Source organism: Sus scrofa, chromosome 9, assembly GCF_000003025.6.
Source record: "Sus scrofa isolate TJ Tabasco breed Duroc chromosome 9, Sscrofa11.1, whole genome shotgun sequence".
NCBI lineage: Eukaryota > Metazoa > Chordata > Mammalia > Artiodactyla > Suidae > Sus > Sus scrofa.
The window spans coordinates 48,458,987-48,484,044 of NC_010451.4; the positions used below are offsets into that span (position 1 = coordinate 48,458,987).

The 25,058-nt window shown below is 44.4% G+C and overlaps 1 protein-coding gene across 1 annotated transcript in view; it reads left to right on the forward strand.

The window, feature by feature from the left end:
• Nucleotides 1-25,058, forward strand: part of SORL1 (sortilin related receptor 1) — a 218,321-nt gene that overhangs the window by 23,637 nt on the left and 169,626 nt on the right. Inside the window, exon 2 of the mRNA XM_021063014.1 lies at nt 21,735-21,834. The gene's annotated coding sequence lies outside the window, so the exon portion shown is untranslated. The remainder of the gene's footprint in view (nt 1-21,734; nt 21,835-25,058) is intronic.

Sequence of the window (25,058 nt, forward strand, 5' to 3'; positions counted from 1 at the left end):
GCACTTGACCTCCATCGCTCTGCTCAGTCACCCAGGCCTTCTTGCAGCTCCTGGACCACAGCAAGCTGGGCCTTTTCATTTACCCTTCCCTTGCCTGAAATGCCCCTAGATATCCACTTCGCTTGCTTTCTCATCTTCGGCTTGCCCAGCTTTCCCATCAAATCTCACCTTCTCATAGAGGCTTTGCTCACCACCCCCTCACACATACACACACTTAATTTTGTAATCCCTTACTGGTTCCATTTTATTCATGGCCCTAATCACCACCTGGTATATTGTGTACTTTTCTGGTACACCCACACACACCCACACACACCCATACTTCTCTTCCTAGTAGAATTTAAATTCCATGAGAGCCAGAGCTTTCACAATCCCCAAATCTAAAGATGGTCTGGCATATGATATATATCTACTGAACGAATGAATGACTCTAATAAGAGCACACATTCTCTTTTGTTCTCTTCCCCCACCCCAATTTCATTCCCAGACTTCTCATTGGATAGAAGTGGCTACTGAATGACATACAAGCTTGTTCTACAAGAAAATCCGTCCCCCTCCACCCTCCCACCCCCCCTGCCCTGCCACATACACACAATGTTTCTCGTCCTCTTAGCCCTCATCTAGGTAAGGGGCACCATCATCATCGAGAGTAGAGAGTTTGAGGAATTTCCACTGTGGCCAGGCAGGTTAAGGACCCAGCATTGCCACAGCTGTGGCATAGGTTGCAACTGTGGCTCAGATTTGATCCCTGGCCAGGGAACTTCCATATGCCGTGGGTGTGGCCAATAAATAAATAAATAAATAAATAAATAAATGGAATATTTGAGTTCCCCTGTCACTTAAAATATCTGGTGGCTTAGTGGATTAAGGATCTGGCATTGTCTCTGCTGTGGCTCAGGTCACTGCTCTGGTGCAGGTTTAATCCCTGGCCTGGAAGCTTCTTCATGCCATGGGTGCCACCAAAAAAAGAAAAAAAAAAAAAGAATGGGGAGCCAAGATTCCTCTTTTCTCCTGAACCCCCTTCTCAGTGCATGAGCAAGGCCTATTGTGTTGACCTCTCATACATAGATTCCTGTCCCTTCTCCTGGTAAATCTCCACCCTCTTTCACGCAGTCTCCTCACCGATCTCTTTCCTTTAATTCTTGACCCGTCTGCCCTTCCCACCAGTGGGTACACAGTAACCAGAGAAGGCTTTTTAAAACTAGCAGTGATCATGTAACTACATTCCAGCCTTTCACACTCTATCTGACCTTCCTGTGAGAGGCCCCGGAATTCTGTGCGACCCAGCCCTGCTCACCCTTATTCTCATCCTTTGTCACTCTCCCTTGCTCATTTTGTCCCACACCTCCTGGTTTTCATCCTTTTTGAGGAGCCCAAGATGATTCTGGCCTGAAACTTTCCTACTTGCTTCATCCTGCTCCTTGGTGTATGGCTGGTTCCTGAAGACCACTGTGGCCCGAATGTCACTTTCTTAGAGAGGCCCCCACATACCAGTTTGTCTGCAGCAGGACTCCTCACGATTTTCTGCCATATCACCCATCCAATATCTCATAATTCATCATTATTTTATTTAGTTGTCCATGGGACCATTCTTTCAAATGGACCCTGAGATATGCCTCTGTAGGTAACAGGAGCATCTTAGAAAATATATCAGGCCAGAGAACTTGTACTTTTTTTTCCCTCTCCTGGAGCCTGTTCTCACCTCTATATCCAGTGATGAATTCTCCTTCATTCTCTTCCTCTCATCTTCCTCCAATCCTCTATTCAAGCCCTGCCCTTCTAAAAGCAGCCAGGTGTCAAGGATGTATGTTAGCAGGCGTGGGCAAGCCCCAGTTGACTGCTAGAGTCCTGTGTTGAGAATTCTCAAATGTATCACAGGCTGAGTGGGATACTCGGCTTTGACCAATGGACAGTGTCCATCCCTGGTTAGGGAAGGAGCAGTGATGAAGTATATGGCCATAGATGTATCCTTACCTGGAAGAGTGAATATATTTGACTTCATTGTTCCTTGCCCCAAGATTAGTTACAATTTCAAGCTTATTTCTAATTTGGCATAAAAGCTTTTGTCTTCTGGAACAGAATTTCAAATGTCAACAAAAAACGAGAAAGATACTTCATAGATGCAGTCTCTTCTACAATCATATCGCTAAGGAAACCAATGCTTTTTGAAGGATCAACAAGCATCCTTAAGCGCTTTTGAGCACGTGTCTCAATTATCACACAGACCCTCAGGAATTTATTGTCACATTTTCATGTAAGAAAATAAAGCTGTTAAAAAGGGATCCTTGCCCTGCCCCCGCCCCACACCCATACAGCTGTAAATCGTAGAGCTAGAATTTCACCTCTGCGATTTGCACAGCCCAGGATCTCTCACTACACCAGTAAATAAGATCCTCCTTTGTCTTTGCTGAAAGTGGTCCTGGGGATGCGGGGAGAGAAAAGAGACGGTTATACAGACACAGACTCGAAGATCCCCGCCCAAGAGTTGTCACTTGGGAAAACAGGAGACACAGGCCTGTCCCAAGACTCTTGAAACTTTAAGTCCACATACAAACCAGAGAAAATGAACTTAATTGAAACTATACCCACAATTATTATTTATATGATGAAAAAAAGAGTCATTAGGGAGTTCCTGTCATGGCTCAGTGGTAATGAACCCGACCAGTATCCATGAAGATGTGGGTTTGATCCCTGGTCCTGCTCAGTGTGTTAAGAATCCAGCGGTGCTGTGAGCTGTGGTATAGGTCACAGATGTGGCTCAGATCCTGCGTTGCCGTGGCTGTGGTGTAGGCCAGCAGCTGCAGCTCAGATTCGATCCCAAGCCCGGGAACTTCCATATGCTACAGGAGTGGTCCTACAAAGCAAAAAAAAAAAAAAAAAAAGTCATTACATCTGGAAGTGATTAATCAAAAAAGACATCCTGGAGGGAGTAATTTCATACGTGGGTTTTGAAAGAGTGCCGATACAAGGAAGGGAGGAATTCTGAGAACAGGAACATGAGAAGCTCATTTATAAGTTCACTAGTTCTAGCTTTTCAGATGGACTATTGGAAGGTGAGAAGATGTATAAAGGAAACACCTTTGATTTCTTTGGAAAATTCTATTATGTTTTGTTTAAATGGCTGAAATTCCAGGGGGGCCTGGCAAAGTTAATTTTTAAAATCAGTCATTAAATTGAAACTACCAAATAGATGAATTCTAAAAGCCAGCTGTCAGAACAACCCCTCATGGACAAATAACTGGGGGAATAAGGAATTTATGACAGAAAAATGGTGACTAATATGGCCACGGTCTCTTTTCATTCTGTCTTTTCGACTTAACCCCAATGGACAGAAAATGCAGATTAGGGAAATGAGAGACAGAAAGAATAACCTGGGCTGTTGTTTGTGACCAGTCTGGGCCAAGACACTTTCTTTTTCTGTCTCACAGGTGTGTCTCTAGTTATTATCTGGGGAGATGGGAGGGTATGTTGGTGCAGTGACCTTTCCAGTTTTAAAAATCTAGATTGTGGAATTCCCGTCGTGGCTCAGTGGTTAACAAACCCGATTAGGATCCATGAGGATGCGGGTTCAATCCCTGGCCTTTCTCTGTGGGTCAAGGATTCGGCGTTGCCATGAGCTGTAGTGTAGGTCAGACGTGGCTCGAATCTGGCGTTGCTGTGGCTCTGGCATAGGCCAGCAGGTGTAGCTCCAATTGTACTCCTAGCCTTGGAACCTCCATATGCCACGGGAGCTGCCCTAAAAAAAAAAAAAAAAGGAAAGAAAAAGAAAAAAAAAAGAGAAATATAGATTGTAATCACTACAGTATCATCATCAATCAGTGGTCCACCTGGAGATTCAAAGAGTTCTGAGGGTGACCGGGCAGAGAAGATGACCCCCGACCTGTCCTTGACACCGTCACACCCACAATATTCCTTTTTTCCAAGATGAATACCCACCAAACTCCCTGGGTGTGAAAACAGCTTTATATCAGAGAGTTTAGAAAAATGGTCAAGCCAAGTGTAGTTCGGGACTATAGCAGATAGCGGTCCTCCAAGGCTTCCTCCTGAGAAATGCCTTTCCCCACACCGTGTGATCATTGTGGGCATAGGTCTCCAGCTAACGATGGGAATACCCCATCCTCCTGGATAAAGATGAGCATAAGACCTCACAAGGGTCCTGTTTAGGAACTGACATGGACTGACTGTTAGGCTAGGGAGAGAATGTTCTCTCCTGTACACACATGGATGATATAAGCCAAGGCCAACTCGCTAGCATCTTTGCTGTTAACTGGAGAAAATCTGCCTGAACTCAATGGAACCTGCTGCTTGTAGAACTCAGGGGTGGTGGAAACCATAGTTCTTCTGTTGTAATTTGAACCCCTGAGTATAGCTGGACCCCAACTTAGACCATCTCTTGGACTTTTTGGTTATAGAAGTACAGTGTCGTGATTTATAGTAAGACCTATGAAGGCTAATCTTCATTTCCTCTTCTGGCACAGAACTCCTAAAATCCTTGGAATTACCTAAATAATAGGAGAGAGAAAGATGTACTTTGTTATTCATAACAAGCTCCTTTCAACCATGCCTAAATTTATGTTAATGAGGTGATTTTGGAAAGCCCCTAAGGTTGGGGGTTGGTTGCCAGGGGAACCAACCATGTGATTAGATGGTTGGAACTTTTAGCCCCAATCCCCTGACCTCTGGGGACAGGAGAGAGAGGATGGAGATTGAATTAATCACCAACAACTAATGATTTGATCAATCATGCCTATGTAATGAAGCCTCCATAATAACCCAAAAGGATGGGGTTCGGAGAGGTTCTGAATTGGAAAAGAATGCTTCAGTGTTCTCCGAGGGGGGTTGATCTTAAACTCCACATGGGGACAGAAGCGTCTGTGCTCAGTACCCTTCCAGACGTTGCCCTATATAACTCTTCATCTTGCTATTTGTGTCTTTTGATATCCTTTGTCATAAACTGGTAGCAAACCTCCGACTTATACCCAGCCAGTTGGAAGCCCAGGTCACCACCACCTGGCTTCCAAGGGCACCTGAAAGGATGGGGGCAGTCTTGCGAGATGAGCCTTTCACCAGTGGGAGCTAATGCTGTCTGCAGGCAGGGAGTTCAGAACTAAATGGAATTGTGGGACACCCAGCTGGTGTCACAGAATTACTTGATATAGGGAAACCACCCCCCGCTTTTGGTGACCAGAAATGTGGTAGCAGGCGTGAATAGAGGAGGAAAACATTGAGCTTTTCCTTTGTAAGAAGCCAGTAAGTGGCTTGAACATTTAAGGTAGTTTTCTTTTCTAAGGCTTACAATCAAAAGGTTCCTGGAGTTCCTGTTGTGGCTCAGTGGGTTATGAACCTGACTATTATCCATGGGGATGTGGATTTAATCCCTGGCCTCGTTCAGTGGGTAAAGGACCCAGTGTTGCTGTAAACTGTGGTGTAGGTCATGGATGTGGCTTGGATCTGGCGTGGCTATGGCTGTGGTGTTGGCCGGCAGCTGCAGCTCTGATTCAACCCCTAGCGCAGGGACTTCTATATGCTGCAGGTGCAGCCCTAAAAAGAAAAAAAAAGAAAAAAAAAAAAAGATTCCAGACTAATAAATACAAGGGGCGAGGGACAGTGAGAGAGCAGGTTTGGGGCTTCTATTTGTTCCTGTGTGCTGTTGTCTTAGTCTGTTTGGGCAACTATAACAGAATCTCATAGACTGAGTGGCTTACAAACAACTCGAATTATTTCTCACAGTTCCTGATTCTAGGAAGACCAAGATCAAGGCACTAGCAGATTCCAGATTCCGTGTCTGGTAAGCATCTTTTTGTCTTTTTCCTGGCTCTTCTGGCTCTGGGAAACTGCCTTCCAGCTGTGCCCTCATGGGATGAAAGGGACAAGAGAGCTCTCTGAGACCTCTTATAAAGGTGCTAATCTCATCACAAGGGTTCCAACTTCATGACATAATCACCTCCTAAAGGGCTTACCTTCTAATACCATCGCACAGGTCATGAATTCAAGAAATATTTCTTGATAAAAACCTTTGTCTGGTCTAACTAAGAAAGACATATTCCCTTATCATCATTCCCTTTACTATCCTGAGTCACAACTTTTTTTAAACAGCCGCAACTCCAGTATATGGAAGTTCCTGGTCGAATCAGAGCTGCAGCGGCAGCCTAAGCCACAGTCACAGCACCACTGGATCCCAGATGCATCTATGACCTACGCTGCAACTGGAAACGCCGGATCCTTAACCCACTGAGCGAGGCCAGGGCTTGAACTCATATCCTTGTAGAGAAAACTTCAGGTCCCTAATCCACTGAGCCACATTGGGAACTCCTATCCTGAGTTACATCTTAATTTAATGGACAAACAGCCCAGAATAAACAGACATTAAACAGCTCTGGGCCCAGCAAACTCTTTCCTAACCACGTGTTATGTTGGTGGGGCAGGTACAGCAGAAAGCCTAGACTGAGGAAAAAAATGTCAGTTTCTCTACTACTGTGGCAAAAAGATATCTAAGATCTTCTTCAGGAATGTGAGGAATAATTCAAGAAAACTGACTTAGAATTGCTTTTGACCCTAAGCTGCTGTGAATCTTACACATCAGAACTTAAAACAACCATGAATGAGCTCAGGAAGGTTTTTAATGCCAAGAAAAATGTCAGGATGAAGGTAAAAGATTCTTTTCTATTTAAGCCTGGCGGGAAATCCAAAAATAGTTTGAGAAGAGACTGAGAATAATTAAAAGGCACAGAGAAAGAAATCAGATTACACCTAGGTATTTACACTTAAATATTAGTTATGGGTTAATTAAAACCATATAACTTTGAGCTATGTGCCAGGTAGTGTTCTAAGCACTTTAAAAATATTCCGTCATTAAACCTTCAAAACAACCTGATGAGATCATTTACTTTAAAGTTAGTCATTATATCATTTTAACAACATTTTACTAATGGTAATAATTATAATAGCAAGGATTTACTGTACTCATACCTTATACACATTATTTCATTTAACATCTACAACGATCATAAGAGGTAGGTACAGTTATTATAACTACTTCATGGATGAAAAGAACAAGGCAGAGAGGTTAAGTAACTTTCCAAAAGCTACACAGCTAATAGGTGGCATATTTGAATCTCTCACTTTAGAGCCTGGGTTCTAAATGACTGCACTATACCTATTAATACCCAGTTACTCCATATTTTACTGTTTTCATACAGTTTTAGTTTCATATTCTCACGCAATTGAGTTTAAAAGAGCACGTGTATCTAACACTACCACACATTTAACAAGATCATTACCAAGTGCAGCTTATTCAAATTGGAGGCATAGTACATAGATAATTTAAGAGCTTTTGAAAGTTCTCTTTGTAACAATCCTCCAAACTAGTCAGGTTAAAGTATTTAAAAAAAAAAGGTTAGTGGGTATATAAACTTGCCTTGGGAACAGTGATTCCGATCTTAGTTTCCATGGGATCATTTTGACAGATGTTGGTTAGACATCAAGCTGAACATCAGAAGTGTTCTGAGATGGTAACTTGATATTTTAAAGAGAGTTTAATAAAGCTGTGATTTACAAAGTATGGAAAATTTGCGGTATTACCGTGCAGTATTTTGAGCGAATAACAATCGGGAAACTCTTACCTCCCCTAGGCTTGTTTGGAAGAGAGCTGCCCAGCAGGGTCTGGGCCTCCAGTACAGGGACCTGAAGGGTAGGAAACTGGGGGAGTAGTTATGAAAACCACCTTTCTTGGCCATGCTATGGTCTGTTTCCAGGGCTTCCAACTGGCCAAAGCCAACTGCAAGCCAGAGGGTCAGGGATTCTGTTGACTCGGTCCACACTGCCAGCCTCTGAATGCACAGAGCAGGGCAAAAAGGGAGGGAGACTGTCCTAGAGGTCAGTGGTCGATATGCAGGAAATTGATAATCGCCCCAATCAGCACAGGTGCCTCGATAAGACTGAGCTTCCAAGCACGCCAAATGAAGAAGCAGCTCTTGGATCTAGGGACTCTCCATCAGTGTGAAAGCCTTGTACCCAGCCTAAGTCATTGGGTCAGTCTAACCATGCCCTCTCCCATCATTTAAATTCAAAAAGACCCCTGATCCAAATTGAACCAGCCCCCAGACTCGGTCCTCTTCATGCTCTTTCTAACCAGCGGGCACAATGAGGTGCAGAGAGCCAAAGGTCTCTCCAATGAGCTCAAATGCCAGCCCTGCCTTTACACTCTGATCTGACCTCTAGGGTGGCCCTGTTTGTTGTTCTTGCCAAAGGCTTCCTGGGGAAATTTCACAATCCTGTCTGTTCAACAGATAATCTGCCCTGAAGTAAGCTTGGAAAGGTTACAAACTTTTCCAAGCAACAGCCAGAAAACCTGGCTCCTGTTTCCAGACTTATGCAAAGCACATGTGGTTGTTGCATAGGCAACCAGAAGAGATGCTGGAGCTGGTGTATTTATTCAAGCTCTCAGGTGAGAGAATGTGTCAACATGTTGGCCCAGCTCCGTTTCCTTTCTTTATCCTTCCTTAAAAAACCTCCTGAGGCAAGTATTACACACAAATAGCTCATCCTTTTTTCCCCTTCGTGATACGTGATCTCATATGGCTCAGCCCCACCAGGATGTCCCACTCCACTGCTCTGCTCAGCTTTGCTCCCCTCCTTTGGTTCTTCTTCTCCACTCTGGTCTCTATAAAAATGTACAGTTGGACCCTTGAACAACATAGGTTTGAATGGCGTGGGTCCACTTGAAGGCATTTTTTTTTTCCAAAAAATATTTTTTTCAAGTATAATTGATTTACAATGTTGTGCCGAAAAAGGCAGATTTTTTTCAGCAAAAAATACTATCATCACTGGTCCAATCAACATATGCAAAATGGGGCTTATGGAGGAACCATGGATATAGTCAGCTTGTGGAGCTGACTGTAAGTTACAGGAGGATTTTCAATTGCTCAGAGGGTTGAATAACCTAACCCGGTGTTATTCAAAGGTCAGCTGTACTTGTCTTGAGTCTCGTTTCTCACATTGCGTTGAAGGGAGAGATTAGAGGAAAAAAAGGAACCTACTGCATCTCTTGCTAAGTCCATGATGTAGTTCTTTTTTTTCTTCCCCTTTTTAAAAAATTGAATATAGTTGATTTACAACATTGCGTTAGTTTCAAGTCTACAGCAAGGTGATTCAGTTATACCCATGTCTCTTTTGTTCAGATTCTTTTCCCTTAGAGGCTATCCCAAAATACTGAGTGTAGTTCCCTGTGCTATACAGTAGGTCCTTGTTGGTTATCTATTTTATACCTGCTGGTGTCTATGTGTTAATCCCAAACTCCTAATTTATCCCTCTCAGTGATATAGTTCTTAATGTGTGCTCTGACTCTTACTAGATATTGGATCATAGCTTCACAACCTCCTGCCCTCAGCTCAGTGGTTTGAGACATCTTGGGTAGCAACTCTGAGGACTGAAGTCAGGCTCTTGAGCAAGAAGGACCCACAACGCTTTTTTCTGAAAGCAAAGACTGACGTAATAGAGTCACATGCGCTAAAGGGAAGGAAGAGGAGAAGATGGAGAAATGAGTTCCCGTTAGGTGTTTAATATGCTTGACATGGTTTTTGTTTATTTAAACAGAGTGACCAAGGTGGAAAGACTGTTGCAAAATGTCAGCAAAACATTGCCACCATTTCCTGCTTCTGGTTCCCATGTCTGCTAGATTATCAGTTCCTTTCATTTCCCTTGGCTAGAACTTAACTTCTTGTTACAATATACTCCATGGTCTATGGTGCTTCCACCTCGATGGAAATAAATCTCATTATTCTCAACCTTTTTAATGAATATCTGCTTCCTGACTCATCCTTCCCCTTATCAGTCTCCTTTTATATGTCTCCAGACGACGCTGCTATAGAAACCCAAGAAAACTCAGACAAATGGGATATAGAAAGAATAAAGTTCTTACTGCCGCAGTTTCTGTATCCTCCTGCTTCCACTGAAATTGTAAGTGTAGTGGAGCCTCAGGCTCATCTGTTAATGATGCAACAAGAGTAGGGAGGACCCACCTTACACACAAGGAATCTGGATCCTCTCTACTTCTGTTGCATCATTAGTAGATGCAGTGATGTGTGAGAGACACTGGGACAGGTTATTAAGAGATGTTTAGACTCCTTTTCCCAGATTCTAAAAATAATGGGGAAGAAGAGGGTCAGTTTGAGCTGGTTGAGGTACCTGGAACCAAGAGACAGGGCAAAATGATTTTGGCAATTCTTTTCCCAGGATGCAAGAGAGCCTAATGATTAAGAGCATGGACTTTGGAGTCAGACCTGGAATGAGACCCAGTTCTACCATTTAGGAGCTCTGAAATTTTGGGCACACAACTTAACCTCTCCATAGAGACTTGTAATGAGGATTAAGTAAGATTAACGGATACAAAGTGTTTAGCGTAGAATCTGGCACCAGAGAAAGTAGTCCATAAACATTAGCTTCCGCATTTAGTCTTGCGTTTTATTCACCCTTTTCCTTCCCACCTCCATGCCCACGGCACTCATGTAGACCCATTCTCGGGTAACCACCAAGGTTAGTTCCTTCACATCCAGCCCCAAAGCTGCAAGCTCCAACCCTAAACAAGTTTGACAATCTCAGCCTGCTCTTATCAGTCAGCAGAGATTGTAGCTTCCGATCTAACTTTAGGCGAAGTTGTTCTTGAAGAAAAGTGTCCCCAGGTCATATTCTTTCATTCATCTGCATCATGCAGAACCTCATGAAGAAAGATGCTACTGCTCATGGCTTGACTATTTCTCTTCATTCTTCAAATCTGGAATCACGTTCTAAAAGCAAGAATCTTTGAGCTGGGAGGAAATGGCACCATTTAACCTGGGGCAAATTGACATTACAGGTAAACCTAGGATGGGCAGAGAGCTCAAACCGTGGGGAGTGGTATTTGTGGGAAAGTCTTACTGGTGCAGTGACTTCTGCATAGAATCTCCAAGGAGGGGCAGAAGTTGAGGAGAAATTGGGGTGGGGAGAATGTTTAACAAAGGAAATGTACAAACACCACATGTTCTAAGATACTGGAACCCAGAATGGCTAAGGGCTTGGAGACAAGTCAAGGCTAGATAGGGGAAGAGTTTCAGAAAAGAAAAAGAAATGAAACCATGTTAAAATGCTTTATGGTTTTTGGCAATATAAATTTACTTATCAATGTCGAGTGCTCTAAAATAGAAGATGTACACAGATACTGCCATTTCTGGAATACATGATTAGTATAATATCATATATACCAAGGTCTTAAAAATCTGAGGTTTTTTTTCTAATGACTTAATCTGAACCCTCCACAATAGCTCTTACAAGCATTTAGTCTAGCTTAATACTTCCAGTGCTGAGGAACATAGCATTGGGAGGGGCAACTCATTTCATCCTTTTATTTACTTAAATTCATTTTAAAGTGAGGTATAATTACATACAGTAAAAGGCAAAGACCTCAAGGGTACACTCTGATGAATTCTGACACATACACCTGAATATCCAATAGCTTAATCACAATGTAGAAAATTACCATCACACAGGTTTCCCACGTTCCTTCTGGTAACCACCCTCCCTCCACCCTCCGAGAGGCAACCACAATTCTGATTTCTATTCCCATAGATCAGTTTTGCCTGTTCTGGACTTCACATAAATGGAGTCATTCAGTACATGTATTCTTTTGTGCCTGGCTTTTTTTCCATAACGTAATATTTTTGAAATTCCTCTCTGTTGCTCTATGTATTAATAATGTATTCCTTTTTATTGCTGGGTAATACCTCACTGCATGAATATACCTCCACTTGTATATCCACTCTCCTATAGATGGTCATTTGCATTGTTCCCAAGGTCTGGCTGTTAGACATTAAACCACAACGAACATTCTTACAACTAACATTCTTTTTGAGGGGGTGGAATGAAAGTGCTGTGGCATATGAACGTTCCCGGGCCAGGGATCAAACCTGAGCCACAGCAGAGACCCAAGCTGCAACAGTGACAATGCCAGATCTTTAACCTGCTGCACCACAAGGGAACTCCATAAGTAACACTCTCATACACCAATTTTTGGTAGACGTATGATGTCTTTTCTTTTGGAATTCCTAGACCACAAGAGTGAATATTTACAAGAAAATGCCAGTTTTCCATAGTGGCTCTATCATGTTATCTTTTCATCAGCAATGCATAAGAGATTCAGTTGCTCCACAGCCTCTCTAACATTTGGTATTGTCAGAATTTTAAAATTTTAACTTTCTAGTGGGTATGCAGTAGTATCCTGTTGTGGTTTTAATTTGCATTTTCCTATTGACCAAAGATACTGAGCATCTTTTTTATGTATTAGTGGCCATAAATGCATTCTCATTTGCAAAGTATTTTGTCCATGTTCTGTGCCCACTTAAAAATATTGCCTTTTTATTATTGATATACAGGAGTTCTTTTATATTCGTTGATGAGTCCTTTGTCAGAGACACATATTTTTCCCAGTCTGTGGCTTGCTTATTCATTTTATTATCAGTGGGTTTTGATTATTAGAAATTTACTAGAGGAGTTCCCATTGTGGCTAGTATCCATGAGGACACAGATTCAATCCCTGGCCTTACTCATTGTGTTAAGGATCTAGTGTTGTCGTGAGCTGTGGTGTAGCTCTTAGATGTGGCTCAGATCCTGCATTGCCGTGGGTATGGTGTAGGTCGGCAGCTGTAGCTCTAATTTGACCCCTAGCCTGGGTTCTATGTGCCTTGGATGCACCCTCAAAAAAATAAATAAATAAATAAACTTTATAGAGTACATTGAATCAATTCTTTTTTTATGTTTTTTGTGGCCCAAGAAAATTTTGCCCACCCCAGTCCCTGCAACTATATTCTCCCATATTTTCTTCTAGAAGGTTTACAGTTTAGTTTTTATCCTTAGGTTTATAATCCATCTCAAATTTTTGTATACGATGTGAAGAGAGGGTTGAGATTCATGGATTCTGTATAAATGTCCAATTTTTGAAGTACCACTTAAAAATGATTTTTTCCCCACTGTATTGCCTTTGTCAGAAAACATTTGATTTTACATGTATGATTCCATTTTTAGACTATTTTTCCCATCTGTTTATCTATTTATGTCAATCCTACACTCTCTTAATTACTATAGTTTTACAGAAAGTGTTGAAGTCATGTAGTGTAAGTCCTTCAAAGGTGTTCTTTTTCAAGATTGCTTTGACTGTCCTAGGTCCTTTACATTTCTATACAAAATTTACTATCAGCTCACCAACACATTTCATTTTTTAGTAACAACTGCTAGAAATTCTTTGAACTTATCTTTTTGGCTCTCCTGTAATATCTTAGTTCTGCTCCATAAAATAATGTGAATATGGCTACTTTCCCTTTCACAGAGGAGACAGCTTGGCTCTGGGGAGAAAACTTCTCTTTTGGAGCTAGACATGCTGGGCTTTGAGTCTTGATCTGGTTGTATGTCTTCTGCAAGTAACTCAGTGTCTCTGATCTTCAGTGCCTTTTTCAATGAAATGAAAATAATTCCCATGATACAGGATGGCTTTGAGAATTTGCGACAGTACATATACAGCACTGAGCACAGTGTAGGTCTTGACACATAATAGACACTTAAAGGAAAATTTAAAGGTAGTGATTATTATTTTATGTTTCGAGATGATGACTGAGCTGTTATCCCTGCCAGAGCTCCTCTACGTTAGGTTAAATATCCCTAGTTCTTCAACTTTTTCATAAAATATGGTTCCCAGGGAGTTCCCATCGTGGTGCAGTGGTTAACAAATCCGACTAGGAACCATGAGGTCACGGGTTTGGTCCCTGCCCTTGCTCAGTGGGTTAAGGATCCGGCGTTGCCGTGAGCTGTGGTGTGGGTTGCAGAGATGGCTCGGATCCCGAGTTGCTGTGGCTCTGGCATAGGCCGGAGGCTATAGCTCCGATTTGACCCCTAGCCTGGGAACCTGCATATGCCGCAGGAGCGGCCCAAGAAATAGCAAAAAGACAAATAAATAAATAAATAAATATATATATATATATACACATGGTTCCCAGATATTTGTCCCACAAGTTATATTCGAAATATTTAAAAGTCAGAAAGACAAGGGCATGGATCAGTCAGAATAGTCACAAGCCATCGGACAGAATCAGGGTCTAGGAGGCCCCTGTGGACCAGACATTAATTAATCTTTTACTTGCTGGTTCTGAGTGAAGTTCATGGTATCCTGGGGGAGGGGCAGGGTGACTGAGATGATGGGGGGTGTTGCTCAGTGGCTACAGCTCTGAACATTTACGAATGAATATACAAATATTTCTTCTCTTTTTTCTTCTTTTTTACAGCCACACCTGTGGCATATGAAAGTTCCCAGACTAGGGGTTGAATCAGAGCTGCAGTTGCTGACCTACACCACAGCCACAGCAACACTAGATCTGAGAAACATCTGAAACCTAAGCCATGCTGGATCCTTAACCCATTGAGCAAGGCCAGAGATCAGTCCGAATCTTCACATACACTATGTCGGGTTCATGATCTGCTGAGCCACAATGGGAACTCCCGAATATGCAAATATGTTGATGTTTTTAGAACTAGAGCATTTTCAGCCATGCTCTCTCCGTTACTACTCTCTCATTTTGGAAGTAACTGTTGGTTGTTCCCCAGTACTGTTTTCCCCTTGGGGGGAGAACATCAGATTTGTAAGAAGACACACGCATGCTCAGAATAGGGCCTCTACCTCCCAGCATCCCTTGCAGGTAGGTATGACCATATGACAATGTTCTGTCCACAAGGATGTGAGCAGAAGCCATGTGTGTACTTTGGTTTGTGCCCTTACTCCTCCCCGCCTTCTGGGAGGAGGATGTGCCTGGGAGTCATCATGGACAAAGCAGACAAAGCAGGCACCTGGGGGAGTTCCCTGGTGGTGTAGCAGTTAAGGATGTGGCATTGTCCCTGCTGTGGCTGGGGTTCGATTCCTGGCCCCAGGAACTTCCCCATGCCTCTAGTGAGGCCAAAAAAGAAAAAGATTTCAATCCTTTAAGATGAAAAGAACCTCTACACCTGGCTGTTTCGGAGCAAGGCTGAGACGCCAGTTTGTGAGAAAGAGACATACACCAGTCTTGTGTGAGCCACCACCATTTTGGGTCTGTGACAGGCAACTGAAGGTTTGCCACAACTCATGCACTGATTCTGAGAACCTTGGACCTGCCACCTCCAGCCTCAGCCTACTTTCCTAATAGGACTATTCTAGAGCCACATGTGAAAACTGACTTCAATCAGTTAACCTATGACTAGTCATTAGTTCTTTGGGGTTGATAACGGGAGCCACCAAGTTAGAGCTGGTACAGATTTTCTGGGGGGCTGAAATGTGTCCCCTTGCAAATTTATGTATTGAAACCCTAATCCTCAGTATCTCAGAAGGGAACCATATTTGGAGATATGGTGATTCAGTTAAAATGAGGCCATTAGGGTGAGCCCTTATCCGATATGACTGGTGTCCTTACAAGTACAGGAAGTAGAGTTTCCTGGTGGCTTAGTGGTTAAGGATCTGGCATTGTCCCTGCTGTGGTCTGGAATCACCACCGTGGCCTGGGTTCGATCCCTGGCCCAGGAACTTCTTCATGCTACAGATATAGCCAAAAAGAAAAGAAGAGAAAGAGACTCTGGGGCAGATGTGTGCTGCACAGAGGATGACCAGATGAGGGTACAGCCAGAAGGCGCTCATCTGCCAGCCAAGGAGAGTGGCCAGAAGAAAGCCACCCTGCTGACACCTTGATGTTGGACTTTCAAGGCTCGAGAACGTGAGAAAATACATTTCTGTTGTTTCAGCCACCCCATCTTTGGCATTTTGTTATGGCAGCCTTAGCAAACGATTACATGCTCCCCCGTACTCCTATCACTGCCAGCTTTTAATGACAGCAAATCTCACAGCAGGTTCTGCCACACTCGCGGGCATTTATGACACATCCATTAGTAACAGGGCACGTCGATTCTCATCTCTCTTTCTGGTACTCTCATCACACTTTACTTGAATGTGCTTTCCTAGCTGTTGGTAACAGGCAACCAGAATCCTCAGACCCAAGCCCACAGGGTGAGTCAGTGAACAAGACTCTGCCAGCCCCATGGCAGAATCGTTTGATTAATTTGCCGTGTGGCAGCTTAATCCCTACACCTGTTCATGCAACGAATGGGTGTGTCTGTAAAATCTTTTTCACGAGCCATATGTCTTAAATACTTCTGAATCCACTACCCAGAGCCCATTTCTGAGACTCATTATGCTAATGCACATGCCACTAATGAAAATCCATTATTAACATTTGTTATGCTAATGAGTTAAAAAAATCACTTGTATTGATTGAGAGGGGAATAACCAAAACACTTGTAATAGCTGCCACTGGAGTCTGGGCTTTCTAATGAGGACCTAGCTGACCCTTCCAGAGGCACGAATTCCTGATGAGGGCAAATGACTGTCCTAGGGTGCTGCCCTGGCTACACTCAGGATTCTACTCTCTAGGCTTGAGACTTTTAAATAAATGGCAGGTGTGACCATTCCCACTGAAGGGGAATCTGTGGTTCTGAAGAAAAAACACACTCGTGTGTGTTACTTTACACTTCACACTCCGCTGCAATACTCCCTCACTTCTGACACCAGATAGACAGATTTTCCACACATTGAGCAATTCTGGGACACCAGCTGGTGTCCTACAATTTAACCTGGTTCTGACGCCATCCCCAGGTTCAGAACACAGACTGTCCTCCTCCACTTCAGATGCCAATCCCAAATCCAGGTTGTCGCCTGTGCTTCTGGCCAATCAGTGATAGATTGTAGGTCCCCATGACCCCCTCCTCAAGTTTGATGAATCTGCCACACAGGAAATTAATCAAATTGATTACTTAGCTCAGAACTCAGGAAAACATTTTACTTACTGGATTACTGGTTTATGACAAAAGGATATAATTTAGGAATAGCCAGCTGGGAGAGGTGCAGAGGACACTGCGTGGGCAAAAGTCACAGAGTGTCCATGCCTTCTCTCCTTTCTTGCATCTCCACATGTGCCCCAACTTAGAAGTTGCCTGAACCCCATCCTTCTGGGTTTTTATGGAGGCTTCATTACAGAAGCATGGTTGACTTAACCTCTAGCCCCCTCCCCTCCACAGAGGTGGGGGCAGGGAGGTAGGCTTGAAAGTTCCAATCCTCTAATCCGGGTTGGTTCCCATGGCAACCAGCCCCCCTCCTTAGGGGCTTTCCAAAAGTCACCTCCTTAACATAAACTCTGGCATGGTTGAAGGGGGCTTGTTATAAATGACAAGAGACGCCTTTATTGAGACTATCACGTAGGAACAGGGCTCTAGGAGCTCTGTGTTAGAGATGGGATGAAGACAAAATATATATTTCCTATTGTAAATCACGATAATGTACATCTCTCTTCTCTGGATGCTTGTTTTATTCAGTTTCCATCTTGCCTATAATTGACTTTTAAATACTTTAAAATAAACAGTGTCACGTATGCGTGTATGAGTTAATTGTAATACGAACCAGGGGCTTACAGTTAACATTTGAAGGGTCCTGGTCAGGCATCCAGGCTGCAGAGGTGGCTCTTGAAATATCATCATCTCACTCTCAGTCCAATGATGCAGGAATTACCAAAAGGGACACCAGGAATAATTTTTCCTTGAGGAAAAGGATGCTGCCTAGGAAATGTGGTTGTCTGGAATGAGCTTAAGTAGACAAGCAGTAAGACTCCAGCAAACGGCAGGCTAACACCTCCAAAGCTGTGCTTACTAGGGATCATTCATCTGGTCTCATGTCCCTCAGCTTAAAGGGAGACTCTGTTGCCTGATTTTCCCTGGAATTTGGTGGATCCTGCAAGGGGTTTGGGGGTTGAGGTAAGGCCCGAGAGCAGGGCCTGCCCAGAGCCTCCAAGAACAGGCTGCAGGAATGCCACGGTGCCTGTTTGCTAAAAAATGTTTGTATGGTTTGAATCCCTTCATGGTTCAGTGGTTACTGAATCCAACTAGGATCCACAAAGATTCAGATTCGATTCCTGGCCTCGCTCAGTGGGTTAAGGATCTGTCATTGCCACCAGCTATGGTGTAGTTCGCAGACGCGGCTCAGATCTCATGTTACTGTGGCTGTGGCATAAGCGGGCAGCTGAAGCCCCAATTTGACCTCTAGCCTGGGAACTTCCATATGCTGCAGGTTCAGCCCTAAAAAGCAAAAAAATTGAAAAAATAAAAAATGAAAAAGTGAAAAAATAAAAAAGAAATATTTGCATGCATGGCTGAACCACACCCGGGACTTGCTTGTATGGCAACATGTCACTGGGTAGATGAGACACATACAAACCCGAATAAAACCTGACAATTGTGGAATGGGCAAAATGATTTAGCAACAACCCCTAATCTGAATTTTCCATACTAACCATAGATATCATTATGTTTTATGTACCACGAAACCTTGACATGTACAATCTTCATCCTTTAAACCTGCAGAGGAAGGCAGAACATTGAGAGCTGAAGAGGATGAGGCTCTGAGAAGATGCCTAAGATGGCCCCGCAGGTTGACAGCAGAGCTGGTTTATATACATATATGTATTTTTAAAATTTTTTTTTAGGGCCACCTGTGCAGCATATAGAATTTCCCAGACTAGGGGTCAAATCGGAGCTAAAGCTGCCGGCCTATCCCACAGGTACAGCAACTCGGGATCCATGCCACGTCTGTGACCTATACCACAGCTTACAGCAAAGCCGGATCCTTAACCCACAGAGCAGGGCCAGGGATTGTACCCTCGTCCTCATGGATACTAGTTGGGTTCGTTACCGCTCAGCCACAGTGGGGACTCCTAGAGCTGGTCTATAAACCCAGGTGAGCTGGATCCTTAATATCCAAACTGGGGCCTCCAGTCTCTCCATCCTGTTCCCATGTCAACCTCATGTTCTGTGTATGTGATTAAATGACCATGGCAGGATTAAATCATGAGCAGGAAGAGGGGTGGAGGGTCAGAGCTGACTTTAGTGGGCAGAAGAAAAATGAGGCCACAGTGGGTGCCCCCCTGCTGGGAGGCGAATAAGGAACCACACACCGTGTTTGGCAGACTGTGAAGTATTCCATGGCGTCATTATCACAGAATAGCAGCCTTTTAGAATTAAGAATAGTCTTAATTTGCACTTCGTTGAGCTTTTCATTTACATAATGTTAGAATGCAAAGAAAATTCATACACAAAATCCACTGCTAATTTAGCACTGAAGTTCTTGTTGAAATAACCGTTGAGGCGGTTGGGCTAACTATGGCTTGGTGTCAAACCCCAGCTGAGAATGCACTGGCCTCTGAGTGGACTTGCTGGTAGAATCCAAACCCTAATCACAGTTTCAGTCATGTATTGGGTGTGGAGGAAGACTTTAATATAATTCGTTGAAGGGCTCTGAGAAAATGTCTCATGGCAGGATTAAATTATCCAGGGCTTTGTTAAAAGCACTTGCAGTTTTGAGTCCGGTGGAGTGATCATTTAACAGGTGTCAACTCAAGCTGAGGACACCATGCAACATTTCCGGTGTGATGGATTTCAAGATGGCAGACAGGGAGTGGTGTGATCTGTGTGGTGCCCTGTGCAAAAGCCTACATGTGATAAACAGGTGCCTCCTGGTAGCAGGAGGTGAACAAAGGGGTGATGAGGTGCCCAGGCTATGGTCCTGGTGAAATGGCTGCTCTGGCTGCGCAGCATCCATAAATCCCCTGGACCACAGTCCTGACGCAGTTAAGACTCTCCTTGGTTTCTCTTGCCCTTTGCCTCCTTGGCCTCTGGCAATGGGCAGCGCCCCACATGTTTGCTCCCACACCCTACTGTGCCACCACCCTCTAACCTTGAAGCTGCTCTACATTCCCTTCAGACCCAGGAAATAACTTCCTTATCCTCCTGGAAACAGCAATTCCAGCCCTCTCCCCCTCTACGCCCCACCCCCGACACACACTGGAGACCACAGCTCAAAAGGTCCTGTTCTCTAGAAATTTTTCCCCGCTTCACTCTCCCCAAATCCATTGATCATCTTTGTTTTCAAAACAGATCTCTTTCTGTTGTTAAATGATAAACTGGAGCATGAGACATATTTTGAGAGTTCCTTTGAGCAAAAATTGATTCAAATCAGGCAGCACCACACTGGAAACCATGAGGAGCCCTGGGTCACAGGCGCTGGGAAAGACGGATGGAGAAGGCGAGGAAGCAGAGAAAGGAAATTATTGATTGGCTATAGCTTAAAGCTTAGTCAGCTGCTTGTGATTGGTTGTCCTTAGGTTTCGATTTCTTAACCTTAAGAAAAGTATGGGCTTAGGTTTTGGTTTGCTTTACAAAGGCCACCAAAGCCTTAGAGCCCCTTCAGCCTAATGGCCTTCCTTGTTTAGTTAATGCTGTTTTCACCTATTTCTTTTTGGTTGGTTGGTTTTTAAATTTTATTTATTTATTTGTTTAGCCTTTTTTTTTTAAATTTTTTTTTTTAGGGCCACACCTGCAGCAAATGGAAGTTCCCAGGCTAGGGAGTCAAATCAGAGCTCCAGCTGCTAGCCTACACCACAGCTCAGGGCAACACCGGATCCTTAACCCACTGAGCGAGGCCAGGGATTGAACCCGCAACCTCGTGGTTCCAAGTTGGATTCATTTCCACTGCACCACAATGGGAACTCTTGTTTTCACATATTCCCGCTATTTGCTTTCTTCAAATGTCTGCTTTAGCTTTCTTCAAGTTCTCTCTGGCGGTGGCTGGATATTTTTTAACAGACACGTGTACCCTATCATCTCCATCCTTGGGCAGTAGGTCAATACCTAAAATTGTGTTGTAAGGGAAGGACTCACTCCTTTGGGAGGCTGACTCGCCTGGTCCTGAGAGAACTCTCAGCTGTCTTTCCAGCATCCTTTGACCTGGACACAAGAATGAGAAATTGTGTCTCTCAAGAGCAGTGATTCAAAACTGCCAGTGGGTGTGAGGGGTGGGGATGCGGGCAGGGTCGCCACTGCCCTCACCTCAGCTGTTCGTTTCAACTCACCTGGATAGATACCTAAGTACAAAGCTGGAGAATAGGTCCAAAGACCCAATCATAATTTAGAAAAAGAGGTAAGTACCAAGATAGCTGCTGTAATGGAACACAATTCTCAAGAGAGGCATCTATCAAGGTGGCAGGGGTTGGGGGGGGGTGGCTACTGGGGAATTTGGGCAGAATGAAGAAGTGACTTTTTATTTGAAGAGCTAACAATGCCTGGCATGGGGAATATTTTTTATCTAATTTCTTTCTTCCTTTTTTTAAGGCTGCACTTGCAGCATATGGAAGTTACCAGTCTAGGGGTCAAATTGAAGCTGCAGCTGCCGGCCAACACCACAGCCACAGCAGGGCCAGACCTGAGACACGTCTTCAACCTACACTGCAGATTGTAGCAACGCTGGATCCTTAACCCACTGAGCAAGTCCAGGGTTCGAACCCCCATCCTCATGGATATTAGTCGCTTCTTAGCCTGCTGAGCCACAACAGGAACTCCTATTTTTATCTCATTCCACCTGGTGAAAGACAATGGGAGGAGGGTTTCTGGGGATCCTAGGTCCTTGTTAGAAAGAGAGGTGGGCCAAAAAGCAAGCCAGCCAGCCTATTTTCCAAGTCTGGGTAGCTCCCAGACTACTTAAGGGCATCTGTTGAGCTAAAGCATCCCATGCTTTTGGAAATCCTTTCCTATAAGTTGGGTGGTGCCTGACTACCAGCTGCCTAAAGCTGTGCTCCCTGTTATTGTATTGCCAGGACTCCAAGGAAAGGATACACAAGCCTTTGATATGCAATTATTCAGAAGCTTTCAGAGTCTCCAGCTTTAACTCCTCCCATTCACTCCAAACTCCAGCAGGTGAGTCCCATTCTCTTCCTGGGGAAGAAGATAATTCCCCATTGTCTACCAGCTGAAGGCTCAGTCCTTCTCTCTATATATCAGTAAGGAAATTTCCAGAGAGTTCCTGCCATGGCTCAGTGGTAACCAACCTGACTAGGATCCATGAGGATGAGGGTTCGATCCCTGGCCTCGCTCTGTGGGTTAAGGATCTGGCATTTCTGTGAGCTGTGGTGTAGGGCACAGACACAGCTCGGATCTCATGTTGCTGTGGCTGGCAGCTTCAACTCCAATTCAACCCCTAGTCTGGGAACTTCCATATGCCATGGGTGCAGCCCTAAAAGGACCAAAAAAAGAAATTTCCAGATCTTCACAGCCTTTGTGAGAAAGATCTAAACACGCTGTTGTTACCTAAACTCAAGAAGTTGAGTGTCTGAGAGACAGAGGCCAGACGCCCAGGGGATGCAGTGGAATCAAAACACGAGGGAAGTCTCTAAAACCTGCATTCCTTCACAGGTGTTCAACCCAAATCCCTTTTCTGAAAAATGGAAACCAAATCCCTCGTTCCATTTATCTTCAAGAAAATCAGAGAGAACAGGATCTGACCCGTGAGCCATGTAACATTACTCTCGGCTTGAGCATCTTGCCTTGGCTAGGCGCCCGGGGTTGGTTCATGGAGGGTTAGAGCAGGTCCTGAGAGGTGAGGACTTGGCACCTGTCTTCTCCTTTCTGTCCCATCCTGGTTCTCTCTGCAACCCCCCCACCCAGGACTTGAAACACCAGCTCTTCTCTCTTTCCGAGGGGGATATCAGACATAGAAAAAGTCAGAGAACCTCGGTTTGGGCCTAGACCTTCCCAACGACGTGACTTTGGCCAAGTCCTTCCTCCTGAGCCTTCATTCTCAAAAATCTGTAAAAATGGAGCGTTGATAATCCCAGCGCTGGCCCCCCTAAAGCGTTGCTATGAGATGAAATCTGTTAGACAATGCTGTTATAATGCAAATATAAGTCACTGCTGTGCGAAAGTAAGTTACTACTATTTTCAGAACCTCCTCTTTGAATTTAATGTATTCAAGAGGGAGAATCATAAGTTACTTGTTCTGTTCTGGGTGCATCTGTATTATAAACCTTGTCAGTTCCCCTGGACTTTGCCTTAACAAGAGGCATTTTCAGCAGCAGTGGGGGGAGAAAATTATTTCTTTGGGGCTGGAGGGTATTTCTAGCTTACGCTGGCTGGTCAAGTAAACGGCAGTTACTTGACTAAAGTGATGTGGAAAGGGGGTAAAGTTTGCCACACCGAGCCGTGCAGGGTGGGCCCCTTTTCTGCTTCAGGGACTCAGAGGTCTGGTTGTGACTTGGCGGGGCAGCTTTGGGAGGAAGAAGTGGTGGAGGGCCGATGATGGTCAGGCTCTGAGGTTCAGCTGTCTTTGTCCCATGACAACCCCCCAACCCTCACAAGGCCCCGGGGATGACTTCTCCCATCATTCGTATACATATTATGTCACTGAGCACTGAGCACTACACGCCAGGATCACTGGGAGTGTAGACTAGAGCAAGGAGAACCTGGTTTTGCCCTCCTGCTGCTTGTAGTTTTAAGAGGAAAATGAGATTAAATAAGTAATGGGACCAGAGAGAAGGTATCCAAGACTGCATGGGACTTAAAGCCTTGCTCTAAGAAGCAAGGTGGTGTATCCTAGGCTAAGTGCAGAAGGAGGCCTCTCTCTCTTTTCTTTGGCCTTGGCTATGGCATGCTGAAGTTCTTGGACCAGGGACTGAACTGATAACACAGCAGCAACCAGGGCCACAGCAGGGACAATGGTGGATCCTTAACGAGCTGAGCCACCAGGGAACTCCATGGAGGGAGAACTTTTAGAAACTGAAGGATGCACAGACGTTGGTCAGGCCACACACTGGGCAGAGAGGGAGGGTGAGCAGAGAGATCTCAGCAGTAGGGAAGGCCATGGGGGAAGGAGGGAAGTGGGGGGTGGGGGAGGGAGAGAGGGAGGGGGGTCTTTGAGATTTTTCCTCCCCGCTTCATCTTCATGGTCCGTGTTGCTATTTTACCTGTGACTCCATCTGGATAAAATGTGGGACATCGATGACCTCTCGGTGGTTTTTCCTTAGCCCCCTCTCCAGCTCTAGCTCAAAATGGCCTAGATGGGGCAGAAGGACAGAGGAGGGTCATCTAAAGTCTGACCCTAGGCACAAGAGTTTTTATACACAGCAGTCTAGAATAAAATTCCCACACATGTTGATTTCCCTCCTGACCTTGGGCAGCATCAAGAATAAGGCCATGCAAGTAGGGGCGCAGGGGATGGGGATCCTGCTTTTCTTGGTCTACATTCCCACCCAATGCTGATGTTGTTTGGGAGGCTTGGGGGGAAGTGGTGGCTTGTTTACAAACCCAGATCCGGTTTTGAAGCTGGGAGGAACATCCTGCTCAATTGCACAATTCGGCTGCGATCCCTATCCTGGGTGCCCTGGCCTGTGGTTGCTCCCATCTCATGCCCAGGTGGGGGTCCTGAAGGGATGAAGACTGGTCAGGGCTACAAGGTCCTTATTCATTTTACAAGTGAAGAAATCAATGCCCAGAGAGACCAGATGACCAGGACAAAAAGCACACAGTAACTTAGCTACAAAGCAGGACTAGAATCCATGTTTCTAATGCCACTTGTGTACAATACTTCTATGAGGGGCCTTCACAATTCAGGTGGAAATTTTGTTTTTATATACATTCTCTCCTCTGATACTCTCAGCAGTTCTGTGCGAGAGGCTGGGATCAAGACCCTTATTTTGCAGGTGACAAAACTGAAGCTCTGAGACTGAGCTCCCCAAAGTTAGAAAGTGGACCTTCTGACTCAAAATTCAGTGCATTTCCCACCATGCTCTGTGGTTATGAGGATCATACAGTCTCAGGGTTTGCTGATTATCCACCTGTGAACAACTTGGAGGGTAGATAATGATTACAGAGGAGGGCTTTCAAGGAGTAAATTAGCCATGTTTGAGCATTCTCTCCAGTTCTCCAGCATCCACAGTGCAAATCAAAATCAGCAAGTAGCTGGCCATGCCCTCCTAATTCTTCCCTGAGAATTGCTATCCGAACCTCAAGCCAGTGGCTTGTGTGGAAAAAGCAGCTCCCTGTCTTTAAATCCACACTTAGGGGGCACATGTTTTCTGCTGGGACTCTTGAGGCTTGCTTTTGTAGAAAAGGTTCTCATTAAATATATGTTGAAATAAACAATAATC